Consider the following 13,117-nt stretch of genomic DNA (forward strand, 5'->3'; position numbering starts at 1 on the left):
CTCCAGTGACTGGGGGAATCTTGCTAGGAAGAAGTAGTACAGTGTCAACAAATGGGGACATGGTTCTCCAGAGGCCCCATCAAGTTGCTCCTAGTGAGAAATTACCAGTAAAAGCTCTACATGGGCATGAGAGCAGACTCTAAATGCCTGCACTGTCTGAGGAAGCCTGGTGCTATGACAGAAAGATTGAAGGCACAGTGTCCTCTCTCCTCGAATATGGTGATCTTCCAAATGCAGCAGGCAGCTTCAAACTGTCAGATGTGGCAGAGATCAGTAGTATTAGTGTAGAATGGTTCTGAGGTCAGAAGGCTGAAATTGACTGACCTATATCTAAGTACCCAAATGACACATCAACCATAAATACTAACCCATTATATATATATATATAACAAGAACTATGTTAGTGATAATGAAACTGACTTTGATTCTGATCTGAGTTTTTTTTGAAGAGAACCAGAAAAGGTGACACAATTTATGGACCTTTTATTTTGCAAGGAGATATGAGATGGTGTTAAGGCTAAAGTCTTTCTGAAATTTTGTCAACACATCCTAGCGAGCACACAGGGAGATAGCATATTCAACCACTACTACTGTCCCTTCCGCAATGCTTACAACGCATTCATCCATTTGGGAAGTCTGACCACTCCTTCATCCTGCTTCTGCCCCGTGTACAAGAGGTGGCCATAGTTTAACTGTCCACTGTTAAACAGTCTCGATGCTACAGGACTGCTTTGATGATGTCATCTGGAATTTCTTTCGTGATGAGGATGTTTCTGAGTTCACGGAAGGGGTCACAAGCTTCATCTGGAAGTGCATTGAGGATGTTGTCCGCCAAAAGTTGGTCAGGGTCTATTCAAGCCAGAAACCCTGGATCAGCAGTTCCATGCGCACTGCACTCGTCCCATGAGACAGAGCTTTTGCTGTCGGTAACCACCAGGAACTCAAGAAATTCAGCTACAATCTACACAAAGTCATCAAGGCAGCAAAACAACAATACAGGAAAAAGATCCAGACACAACTCTGCACCAACAACACACGCAGCTTATTGCAAGGTCTGCACACCATCGCAGACTTCAAAGCTAAGCATAGTGGTGCTGCCAACATCGCTGCCTCTCTCCCAGATGAGCTAAATCTTTTTACACTCGGTTCGATGTCGCCAACACTGAGCCCCTGAGGAGAGCCGTCGATGTGACCTGAACCTTGGTCATCTCCGAGACCAAAGTACGCAGGTGTTTCCAATGAGTGAAACAAAGGCTGCAGGACCAGACGGCATCCCAGGGCGGGTACTCAGGATGGGCGCGGCACAACTGGCAGGTGTGTTTGCAGACATTATTAATCTCTCCCTCTCCCAGTGTAGAGTGCCCTCCTGCTTCAAAACATCCACCATTGTTCCTGTACCTAAAAAGACCAAGGTAACATGTCTGAAAGACTGGTATCCTGTCGCATTCATCTCAATAATAAGCAAATGCTTTGAGAGACTGGTCAAGGACTACATCTGCAGCATGCTACCACCCACACTGGATCTGCTACAATTCGCCTACTGACACAACCGATTGACAGATAACACAATAGTCACTGCTCCTTACACACTTGGAGAGGAGGGATGCTTCTTTGAGAATGCTGTTCTTGGCCTACAGTTCAGTACAGTATTCAACACCATAATTCCCTCCAGGCTTGGCAGAGACATCAGCCTTCACCCTGCCTTGTGCAGCTGGATCCTGGACTTCCTGTGATAAGAGTGGGGCTCCCTCACTTCTGCCCCTCTGCCCTCAACACAGTAGTCCTCTGGGGCTGTGTCCTAAGCCCCCTCATTTACTCTCTGTATATCCATAGCTATGTTGCCACCCACAGTTCCAATCCGCCAATTGAATTTGCAGATAATACTCCATTGACTGGCCTAATCTCAAATAATAATGAGGCAGCCTACAGAGAAAAAGTCATTACCCTAACACAGAGGTGTCAAGAAAACAACCTCTCCCTCAATGTCACAAAACAAAGGAGTTGGTTGTGGATTACAGGAGGAATGGAGACCGGCTAACCCCAATTGAAATCAATGGATCTGGGGTTGAGAGGGTGAACAGCTTTAAGTTCCTCGGTATACACATTACTGTGGATCTCACGTGGTCTGTAAACACTGGCTGTGTGGTGAAAGAAACAGAACAGCACCTCTTTCACTTCAGACGGTTGAAGAAGTTTGTCATGAGTCCCCAAATCTTAAGGACTTCCTACAGGGGCACCATTGAAGCATCCTGACTGGCTATATCACTGCCTGGTATGGGAACCGTGCTTCCCTCAGTCACAGGGTTCTGCAGAGAGTGGTGCGGTCAGCCCAGCACATCTGTGGATGTGAACTTCCCACTATTGAGGACAATTACAAAGACAGGTGCGTAAAAAGGGCCCAAAAGTTCGTTAGGGACTTGAGTCACCCCAACCACAAACTGTCCCAGCTGCTACCATCCGGGAAACGGTACCACAGCATTAAAGCCAGGACCAACAGGCTCCAAGACAGCTTCTTCCACCATGTCATCAGACTGATTAACTCACACTGACACAGTTGTATTTCTAAGCTACATTGGCTGTTCTGTTGTATATATCTTACTGTACATACTATTTATTACAAATTATTATAATTTTCACATTGCACATTCAGACAGACGTAACGTGAAGATTTTTACTCCTCATTTATGTGAAGGATGTAAGAAATAAAGTCAATTCAATTCAATTGAAATGCAATTTTGAGAGTTGGCATTTAAGTAACAGTGTAAGGTAGAAGAGAAATCCTGCCTTAAGATGCCAAGCCACATTTCCCAATATGTGTTACAGTACTCAGAAAAGTGTGCAAAATTGGTTATTCACCATTTATTTTAATTGCATTGCAACCCTTTTTTTTTGAATTTCCAGTATATTTTCTTTCTAAATGCAAGAAGGAAAACATTAAAACAACATTGGGATTGAAAAATAATTTTTCACATTTAATGTTATTAATGATTAAAGCATTGGCTTAGATTGCCACCTAACAGGTCGAAGTACATTTGGAGTCAGGAGCAGACCTCCTTAGGGAAGTTAAAATAGCTTAATGTCAATAAAGTTGAACTTGCTGAGACATGCGCGATAACTAAGGAACCGACAAAAGAATTATGATCAAATCAAAAGCGATCAGTGGTTGCATTTAGACTATATTGTGGACATCGTTATTGTATGCCAATTGAACATGCCCTCTGTAGTTACCATATATCGTATCGTTATTGTATATGTTAACCTAAATAAAGACGAGAGTTGCCTATCCTGTAGGAAAGAATACCAACAAATTTACACCATCACAGTTCCCATCTCAATGGGTGTCAGAAATCAATTCCAAGAAGCATGGCAGGAAAAAGACATTAATGAAGTTTACACTTCATTACACTTCACAGTAGAAATAGGAGGATATTTCAGATGAATACGTGGCTTGAAAAATGGTGCAAGAGGGAAGGATTCAAATTTCTGGAGCAGTGGAACCAGTTCTGGGGGAGGTGGGACCGGTATAAACAGGACGGTCTGCACCTGGGCTGGACTGGAACCAATGTCCTAGGGGGAGCGTTTGCTACTGCTGTTCAGGAGGCTTTAAACTAATGTGCAGGGGGATGGGAACAAGTGCAGAGAGACAGAAGGGTGTAAAATGAGGGTAAAAGCAAAAAGTAGTAAGGTGAAAAGTAAAAGTGGCAGGCAGGCAAATCCAGGGCAAAAAGCAAAAAGAGCCACTTTTCAACATAATTGTATAAGGGCTATGAGTGTTGTAAAAACAAGCCTGAAGGCTTTGTGTGTCAATGCGAGGAGCATTCGTTACAAGGTGGATGAATTGAATGTGCAGATAGTTATTAATGAATATGATATAGTTGGGGTCACAGAGACATGGCTCCAGGGTGACCAAGGATGGGAGCTCAACATCCAGGGATATTCAATATTCAGGAGGGATAGACAGGAAAGAAAAGGAGGTGGGGTAGCATTGCTGGTTAGAGAGGAGATTAACGCAATAGAAAGGAAGGACATTAGCCTGGAGGATGTAGAATTGATATGGGTAGAGCTGCATAATACTAAGGGGCAGAAAATGCTGGTGAGAGTTGTGTACAGGCCACCTAACAGTAGTATCGAGGTTGGGGATGGCATTAAACAGGAAATTAGAAATGCGTGCAATAAAGGAACAGCAGATAAAATGGGTGACTTCAATCTACATATAGATTGGGTGAACCAAATTGGTAAGGGTGCTGAGGAAGAGGATTTCTTGGAATGTATGCGGGATGGTTTTCTGAACCAACATGTCGAGGAACCAGCTAGAGAGCAGGCCATTCTAGACTGGGTATTGAGCAATGAGGAAGGGTTAGTTAGCAATCTTTTCGTGCGAGGCCCCTTGGGTAAGAGTGACCATAATATGGTGGAATTCTTCATTAAGATGGAGAGTGTCATAGTTAATTCAGAAACAAAGGTTCGGAACTTAAAGAAGGGTAACTTTGAAGGTATGAGACGTGAATTAGCTAAGATAGACTGGCAAATGATACTTAAAGGGTTGACGGTGGATATGCAATGGCAAGCATTTAAAGATTGCATGGATGAACTACAACAATTGTTCATCCCAGTTTGGCAAAAGAATAAACCAGGGAAGGTAGTGCACCCATGGCTGACAAGGGAAATTAGGGATAGTATCAAGTCCAAAGAAGAAACATATAAATTAGCAAAAAAAAGTGGCACACCTGAGGACTGGGAGAAATTCAGAGTCCAGCAGAGGAGGACAAAGTGCTTAATTAGGAAAGGAAAAAAGATTATGAGAGAAAGCTGGCAGGGAACATAAAAACTGACTGTAAAAGCTTTTATAGATACGTGAAAAGATAAAGATTGGTCAAGACAAATGTAGGTCCTTTACAGTCAGAAACAGGTGAATTGATCATAGGGAACAAAGACATGGCAGACCAATTGAATAACTACTTTGGTTCTGTCTTCACTAAGGAGGACATAAATAATCTTCCGGAAATAGTAAGGGACCGAGGGTCTAGTGAGATGGAGGAACTGGGGGAAATACATGTTAGTAGGGCAGTGGTGTTAGGTATATTGAAGGGATTAAAGGCAGATAAATCCCCAGGGCCAGATGGTCTGCATCCCAGAGTGCTTAAGGAAGTAGCCCAAGAAATAGTGGATGCATTAGTGATAATTTTTCAAAACTCCTTAGCTTCTGGATTAGTTTCTGAGGATTGGAGGGTGGCTAATGTAACCCCACTTTTTAAAAAAGGAGGGAGAGAGAAACCGGGGAATTATAGACCGGTTAGTTTGACATCGATGGTGGGGAAAATGCTAGAGTCAGTTATCAAAGATGTGATAACAGCACATTTGGAAAGAGGTGAAATCATCGGACAAAGTCAGCATGGATTTGTGAAAGGAAAATCATGTCTGATGAATCTTATTGAATTTTTTGAAGATGTAAATAGTAGAGTTGATAGGAGAGAGCCAGTGGATGTGGTATATTTAGATTTTCAAAAGGCTTTTGACAAGGTCCCACACAGGAGATTAGTGTGTAAACTTAAAGCACACGGTATTGGGGGTATGGTATTGATGTGGATAGAGAATTGGTTGGCAGACAGGAAGCAAAGAGTGGGAGTAAACGGGACCTTTTCAGAATGGCAGGCAGTGACTAGTGGGGTACCGCAAGGCTCAGTGCTGGGACCCCAGTTGTTTACAATATATATTAATGATTTAGACGAGAGAATTAAATGCAACATCTCCAAGTTTGCGGATGACATGAAGCTGGGCGGCGGTGTTAGCTATGAGGAGGATGCTAATAGGATGCAGGGTGACTTGGATAAGTTAGGTAAGTGGGCAAATTCATGGCAGATGCAATTTAATGTGGATAAATGTGAGGTTATCCACTTTGGTTGCAAGAACAGAAAAACAGATTATTATCTGAACGGTGGCCGATTAGGAAAAGGGGAGATGCAACGAGACCTAGGTGTCATTGTACACCAGTCATTGAAGGTGGGCATGCAGGTACAGCAGGTGGTGAAAAAGGCAAATGGTATGTTGGCATTCATAGCAAAAGGATTTGAGTACAGGAGCAGGGAGGTTCTACTGCAGTTGTACAAGGCCTTGGTGAGACCGCACCTAGAATATTGTGTGCAATTTTGGTCCCCTAATCTGAGGAAAGACATTCTTGCCATAGAGGGAGTACGGAGAAGGTTCACCAGATTGATTCCTGGGATGGCAGGATTTTCATATGAAGAAAGACTGGATTGACTAGGCTTATACTCACTGGAATTTAGAAGATTGAGGGGGGATCTTATTGAAACGTATAAAATTCTAAAGGGATTGGACAGGCTAGATGCAGGAAGATTGTTTCCAATGTTGGGGAAGTCCAGAACTTGGGGTCACAGTTTAGGGATAAAGGGGAAGCCTTTTAAGACCGAGATGAGGAAAAACTTCTTCACACAGAGAGTGGTGAATCTGTGGAATTCTCTGCCACAGGAAACAGTTGAGGCTGGTTCATTGGCTATATTTAAGAGGAAGTTAGATATGGCCCTTGTGGCTAAAGGGATCAGGGTGTATGGAGAGAAAGCAGGTACAGGGTTCTGAGTTGGATGATCAACCATGATCGTATTGAATGGCAGTAAAGGCTCAAAGGGCCAAATGGCCTACTCCTGCACCTATTTTCTATGTTTTCTATGTTTACACTCCCCATGGGATAGCAACATGGAGCCAAACCAAACAAAATATTAATATTAATTGAAAAAATTGAATTGTCGTATGCCAGTATTCTTGTTCAACCATGTGAGCTGGCAATGTCGAAAGAAAAGAATTTCTAGCAGTATTGTACATAAAGCTTTGTTCCCATGAGTTATGTGGTCTGTGGCTTACTAATCCACAATACATACCCGTTAAAGGCTTCAGACAAACACAAGAAGTTTAAAACATATCTTCAATCATTATAGTACTCTCTTGAAGGATTAACTTAAATAAAGAAAACAAATTCTGCAGTGGAATGTTTGTCCTGTGATGTTGATTAACTGATTTATTATGGAACCTTAGAAATCAATAGAAGTTTGAATTGAGCAGACTTTTGCAGATGTTTTTGACAATCATAAGCCTGATTGAATATATATTATGAAAATAATTGCAAAAGAATTGCCCTTTACACAAATCATTTTGTAATATCTTTTATCTGGTAAAAGGTTACAGCTGAAAGTGATTACATGAACTGTCATTTTTAATTTCATGTGATATGCAAGAGTTATTTCATTTTTCACCCACCAGGCAAAATATAACAGTGATAAATCCTTCAATACCCTGTAGTCAAGATCCAATGGCTAAATGTCTCACCCTTTAATTTGCTGAGCCACATTTGAGATGAACTTTGCCAATTCCTGGGCAGTTCTGTGGGAACAGAGTGAATGTAAGGCTACAAAATATTAAATTCTAATTTTTTTTTGAGTAGGGTGATTATTTCTCTGAGGCAATCTTTTCTTTGATTACGCTTCCTGCATTGAGAAACCATACCTCAAAAATTAAGACACGATAATTTCTGGCCAAATGTCACTTCTAGTAGCCTAGGCAACCACCCATTACAGACAACAACTGTCATTTAAACAAGAGATATTTCTTCTGAGAAGAAGAAATTGTAGTTTCTCTGTAAGTGAACTAGTGAATGCGAATCTTCTCCCTCTTGGCTTTAAGGAGGCTACTTGTGCATGTAGCTTACTAATGACATCCAATTGAATCAACATGCTAGTTTGGTGAGGTCATGTCATTGGCTCTTGAAACTTATTCCATTAGTGCACCTTGGGAGTTTGCATCCTTTATAACAATCCTTTATTATGCATCTTTCCCTTCTAGTTGTATACCAACTTGACTTCAAAATATATTGCTATCATTATATTGGACAGTAAAGACAAACTCTTGGTCTTTGTGGAGAAGGAATGCTCTGCCTCAGTTCTTGATGGATTTGATGATGATTCCTAGAAATTCCATCATGTAACTTATGTTTGCTATTTGGGCAGGAGAAAGAAACAAGGGAAAGAATGGAGGAAGGTGGACGAATGGAGGAAGAAGACCATAATGAGTCATAATCATACAGCACAAAAACAGGCCCTTCAAATAATTTGGAAAGCTAATTAATAACTGAGCCTGATGACATAACACATTCAGTTCAAAGTCTGACATTTTCCTCCTGCATTTTCCTTGTTCATGATTTTCTAATGTATAGAATGATCAGGAAAAAATGAAGTGATGAACAATACATAAATAGCATCTATAAATTAATTTGTACACATGTAGCATGTATGATGAAGTCATACTTATTCTAAAAAAATGCTGCTTGACCTACTGAGTAGTTTTAACATTTCTATTCTGATTACATGATTTTTCCTCATGTGGTTTGTCAAGTCAAGTCAAGTCACATTTTATTGTCATTTCGACCATAACTGCTGGTGCAGTATATAGTAAAAAATGAGACAACGTTTTTCAGGACCATGGTGCTACATGACACAGTACAAAAACTAGACTGAACTACGTAAAAAAACAACACAGAAAAAAAACTACACAACTACAGACCTAACAGGACTGCATAGAGTGCACAAAACAGTGCAGGCATTACAATAAATAATAAACAAGACAATAGGGCAGACAATAGACAATTTGTATTTCTGGAATAGAGGAGTAACAATGGTTCTAAAGCACACATCATTCTTTGTTATACTTCTTAACCATTCTAATATTTGTCTTTTGTTCTGTGAAAGAATATGTAAGTAATTGCCTTTATTATGTCCCATGCAACACACAAAAATACTGGAGGAACTCAGCAGATCAGGCAGCATCTATGGAACTGCATAACACTTTGAGCCAAAACCCTTCTTCAGCACTGAAAAGGAAGGGAGGCAGTGCCAGAATAAAAAGTTGAGGGGCACTAGAAGGTGTGGTAGGAGAAGCCAAGTAGGTGGATAGGCAAAAGGCTAGAGAAGAAGGAATCTCATAGGAGAGGAGAGTGGACTATGGCAGAATGGTAAGCAGAAAGGGACCCAGGTGAGAAGATGTGAAAGGCCAGAATGGGGAATAGAAAAGGAAGGAAGGGGGAGGGATACTTTGCTTTTACCAAAGGAGAAGTTGATATTCATGTCATCAGGTTGGACGCTACCCTGATGGAATATAAGGCGTTGCTCCTCCTCCCTGAGAGTGGCCTCATCTTGGAGCAAGAGGAGGCCATGAACTGACATGTTGTTACAGAACTGGGAATGGAAATTAAAATGTTCCACTTTTGGCAGATGGAGCGGAGGTGCTCGAAGAAGCCGTCCCCCAATTAACGACGGGTCTCACCAGTGTAGAGGAAGCCACACAATACCAGACACAATAGATGACTCCAGCAGATTTGTAGGTGATCAAGGAAAAAATCAAGGTGTTGTGATCAAGGAAAAAATATTTAACCCAGGCAACCTGTTCATATTCTATACCTTCACAGTATGGTCAGGGTCAATTTTGACCTGGCCCAAGAATCCCCTCATAACAAGTGTCTATACCAAACTTTGAACTACAGATCTATTTAGAATGTATAAATAGCCTATCTGACATTAATAACTGGCTGATTAATCCTTAATTAATGTTTCAGGGATCTAAAATCCATTTCAGTAGATACAGGTCAAATTTGACCCGGAACAGCCTCAAAGTACAAAAATTTGTAGCACCTGTACAAAATTATAACATTTTCAAATATTTTCATTTTTGCGTATGTTGGGTCACTTTAGGAAAAGTCATCAAATTTCAGCTAAAAAAATGGCATTTATGGTGTTTTTACTGCTGTCAAATGTCAAAAACAGTCAAATTTGACCCGAACAGTATGTAAGGGTTAATACAGGTAAGGTCAGGAAATAATGGAGTGAAAGGAGGGGGAATGAAAATGAGTGAAGGTGAGAAGGAAGAGGAAGGCAGCAGTGGAGAGGGTAAAGGAGACAAGGCAGGAGGAGTGTGAGGGCTAGTGGCAGGGAAAGTAGAGAGAGTAAGGGGAAGTGGAATGAATTACAGAATCATATAGTTAGACCACTCAGTCAATCAAGCTCACAGTCACACATTTACCTCAATCCTAAACTGATCCATTTTTATTTTTGCCATTTCGATCAGCTTCTCCCAGCATCCGGGTGATACCGATGTGACTATGGGGAGAACATACACGTTCCTCTCAGAAGAGCCAGATGTCAGGATTGAACTTGTGCAACTGGACCTAGGATACCACAGCACCACAAGATGTTTCCCTGTGAGGGTATGAAATAAAGAAGGTGGGTGGGATAGCTCTCGTGGGGCAGAAACTGACATATCCTGGGGGGGGGGGCAAAGAGGCAAACAATAAAAATCAGCAAATATTAAGTTGAAAGACACTGGGAAAGTGCATCAATAGATGAAGCTATTTGAGTGCTGAGAAGGGAGGTGCTCGGGGGAGGAATGAAGAGCTGCTTAGTGGTGAGAGGGCATAAGGCTGTCAACATAAAGGGAAAAGAATGTAGTACACATAATACTTCTTAATAATTTGAAAATACAGGTATCTGGATTCATAAAACGTGTAATAGGCAATGACTCAAAAATGGACTGGAGGCTGATTTTTATTTTTCAATTCAGATCATGTGAATTCAAAAGGGAATGAACACTTGGAAACTGTCCAGGCACTGAGACATGGACTCGGATGTTAATAGCTTTAGTAATATTTACAGTGCTTACTTTTGTCAGAATTTCATTTACATGTGTAATAGGTATGCATGGATTTCTTTGACCCACAGCAGATTGCAATCCATTATGGGTAGCCCTTATGCATTTTTCCAGGTTTCTATGGATTTAAAGCAACAAAGACTGCAAATGAGTGGACAAATCCTATGGCACTTCTCATTTCAGTAACAATTTCAAGATTAAAAGAAAAGCAAGATTGTAACTACTAAGTTACAATTTAGGCAGATCAACAGGTTGAATATATGTCATATCAAAATAGTGCAATTTTTTTCATATAAAGAACACATTTCTTAAAATGGTTTGGAAGAATATCGAAATAGTGGCAATGAATGATTTACAATTGATTGTTAATAAAGTGCCATTAGAGGCAGTCCAAAACAGATTCACTACATTAATTCTGAGTCTAAGAGCGTTATCCTTTCAGGAATGGCTAAAGAAGTTTGATTTATATTTTCTGGATTTCAGAAAAATGAAGGGTTATCTTATTGGAACACACTGTGTGCTAAGTTCCTGAAGGGTCATGATTGGGTAGTTGTCAAGATATTTTCACCAGTGGAAGAATCTTGAAGGGTACTTTGTTACAAGATTAGGGGAGAGTCAATTAAAACTGAGATGTGTCAGAAGTATTCATCATAAAAGGTGGTGAATCTCTGGAATTCTCTATTCAGAAGGGTAGATGAAGCTAAGTTGTTGGAGATATTTAAAGAGGGAGATAAGCTTTTGAAGGATTTGAGAATTGAGGGACATTGGTAACTGTTATGGAAGAGGATTTGGAACTGATGCCTGGAGCAGCTTGGTCATGATCGCATTAAATGGCTAAGCAGGCTTGAGAAGCCAATTCTATTTCTACTCCTACTTTTGTGCCCTGGATCACCTATATTATAATGAGTTAAAGCCAAATGCATTGTGTGATACATGGAAAACAAATATTACGCAGCATAAAATCAAAGGGGTCTACATGGGAGATAGAGTACTGTGGTGATATGACATGTAAGAACATGATTGGAGAGAGTTCTGAGCATGCGCAGGAATGATAGAAAGATTGAGAAAACATGCTGTTGTAAACACGTGTGGTTGTTGTTAAATAAAAGTTCTATTTCTTTCAGAATATGGTTCTTTATTAGTAACCCACGGTACGTATGAATATAAAGAACACAACATGGTGTCAGAAGTTGGTCTGGAAGAATAATACGTTTCCTAACATGGGAGAATCGAAAATAATTTTCTGAAGAAAGAGTTTGAGCTGTTTTGGTGTTGCTAACAGTTTTACAAATTGAAGGTTTGCAGCCTCCACTGACACTTCAATTGTCTGGGAACGTAGCTGAGAACTGGAGGAAATTTAAGCAACGTTTTGAATTCTACTTATCGGCGATCAATGTGGAATGAAAACTGGAAAAACAAAAGCTGTGCTTTTACTCCGCGTAATAGGTGATGACACAATTGAGGTATATAATCATTTTATTTTTGAAAATGGAGATAATTTAAAGTTAAAATCGATAATGGACAAATTTGAAGTATTTTGTATACCGAAGCGTAATGTGATATATGAGCGGTATAGATTATTTACATGTACGTGGAGAGCTGGTGAAGCTGTTGATCAATATGTTACTGAGTTGAGACACCAGAGTAAAACATGCGAATTTGGAGAACTGACAGACTCTCTCTTTGAAGACAGAATTGTTTGTGTCATTCTGGATAATGGTCTGAGAGAAAGACTGTTAAGAGAATAAGACTTAGACTTGGAAAAAGCTTTGATGCTCTGCAAAGCTTCGGAAACTGTGAAGACACAGGTTAAAGAACTTTTCACATATCAGAAAAAAATAATAAAATTACAACAAAACTGACAGAGAGCAAGGCGTCATCTGAGTTAAAAAATCTATGTGATCACCGTGGGCAGCAGCATCGGCCAAAACAGTGTCCAGCATATGGGAAAATGTGCAACGACTGCGGTAGTAGTAATCATTTTTCACGCTGTTGCAGAAGTAAAAAGAAAATAAAACAAGTAAATGCAGTGCTTGAAAATGAACTTTGTGCTTTGTGAAATAAACAAAGTAAGAATGACTGAACTATTCCATTGCAAGTGAACCAAAATAATATTCTGTTTAAACTTGATACTGGAGCACAAGTAAATGTTCTTGCAGAATCTGAGTTTAGTGCATTAAAGCCAAGACCAAAGTTACATAAGACAAATATAAAAGTGGCTGGGTATTCAGGTGCAGACATTCCAGTTAAAGGAGCATGTGTGGCAAAAGTACCACACAAAAATATTGTGCACATGCTTTCATTTGTGGTAGTGCCAAGGAATGTACAGTCAATACTGGGTTTATCTGTCTGTGAGACACTGAATTTGGTGAAAAGAGTCTTAGTCCTGGACAGTGACACAAAATCAGAATGC

The sequence above is a fragment of the Hemitrygon akajei genome, chromosome 2 (genome assembly GCF_048418815.1).
Source record: "Hemitrygon akajei chromosome 2, sHemAka1.3, whole genome shotgun sequence".
NCBI lineage: Eukaryota > Metazoa > Chordata > Chondrichthyes > Myliobatiformes > Dasyatidae > Hemitrygon > Hemitrygon akajei.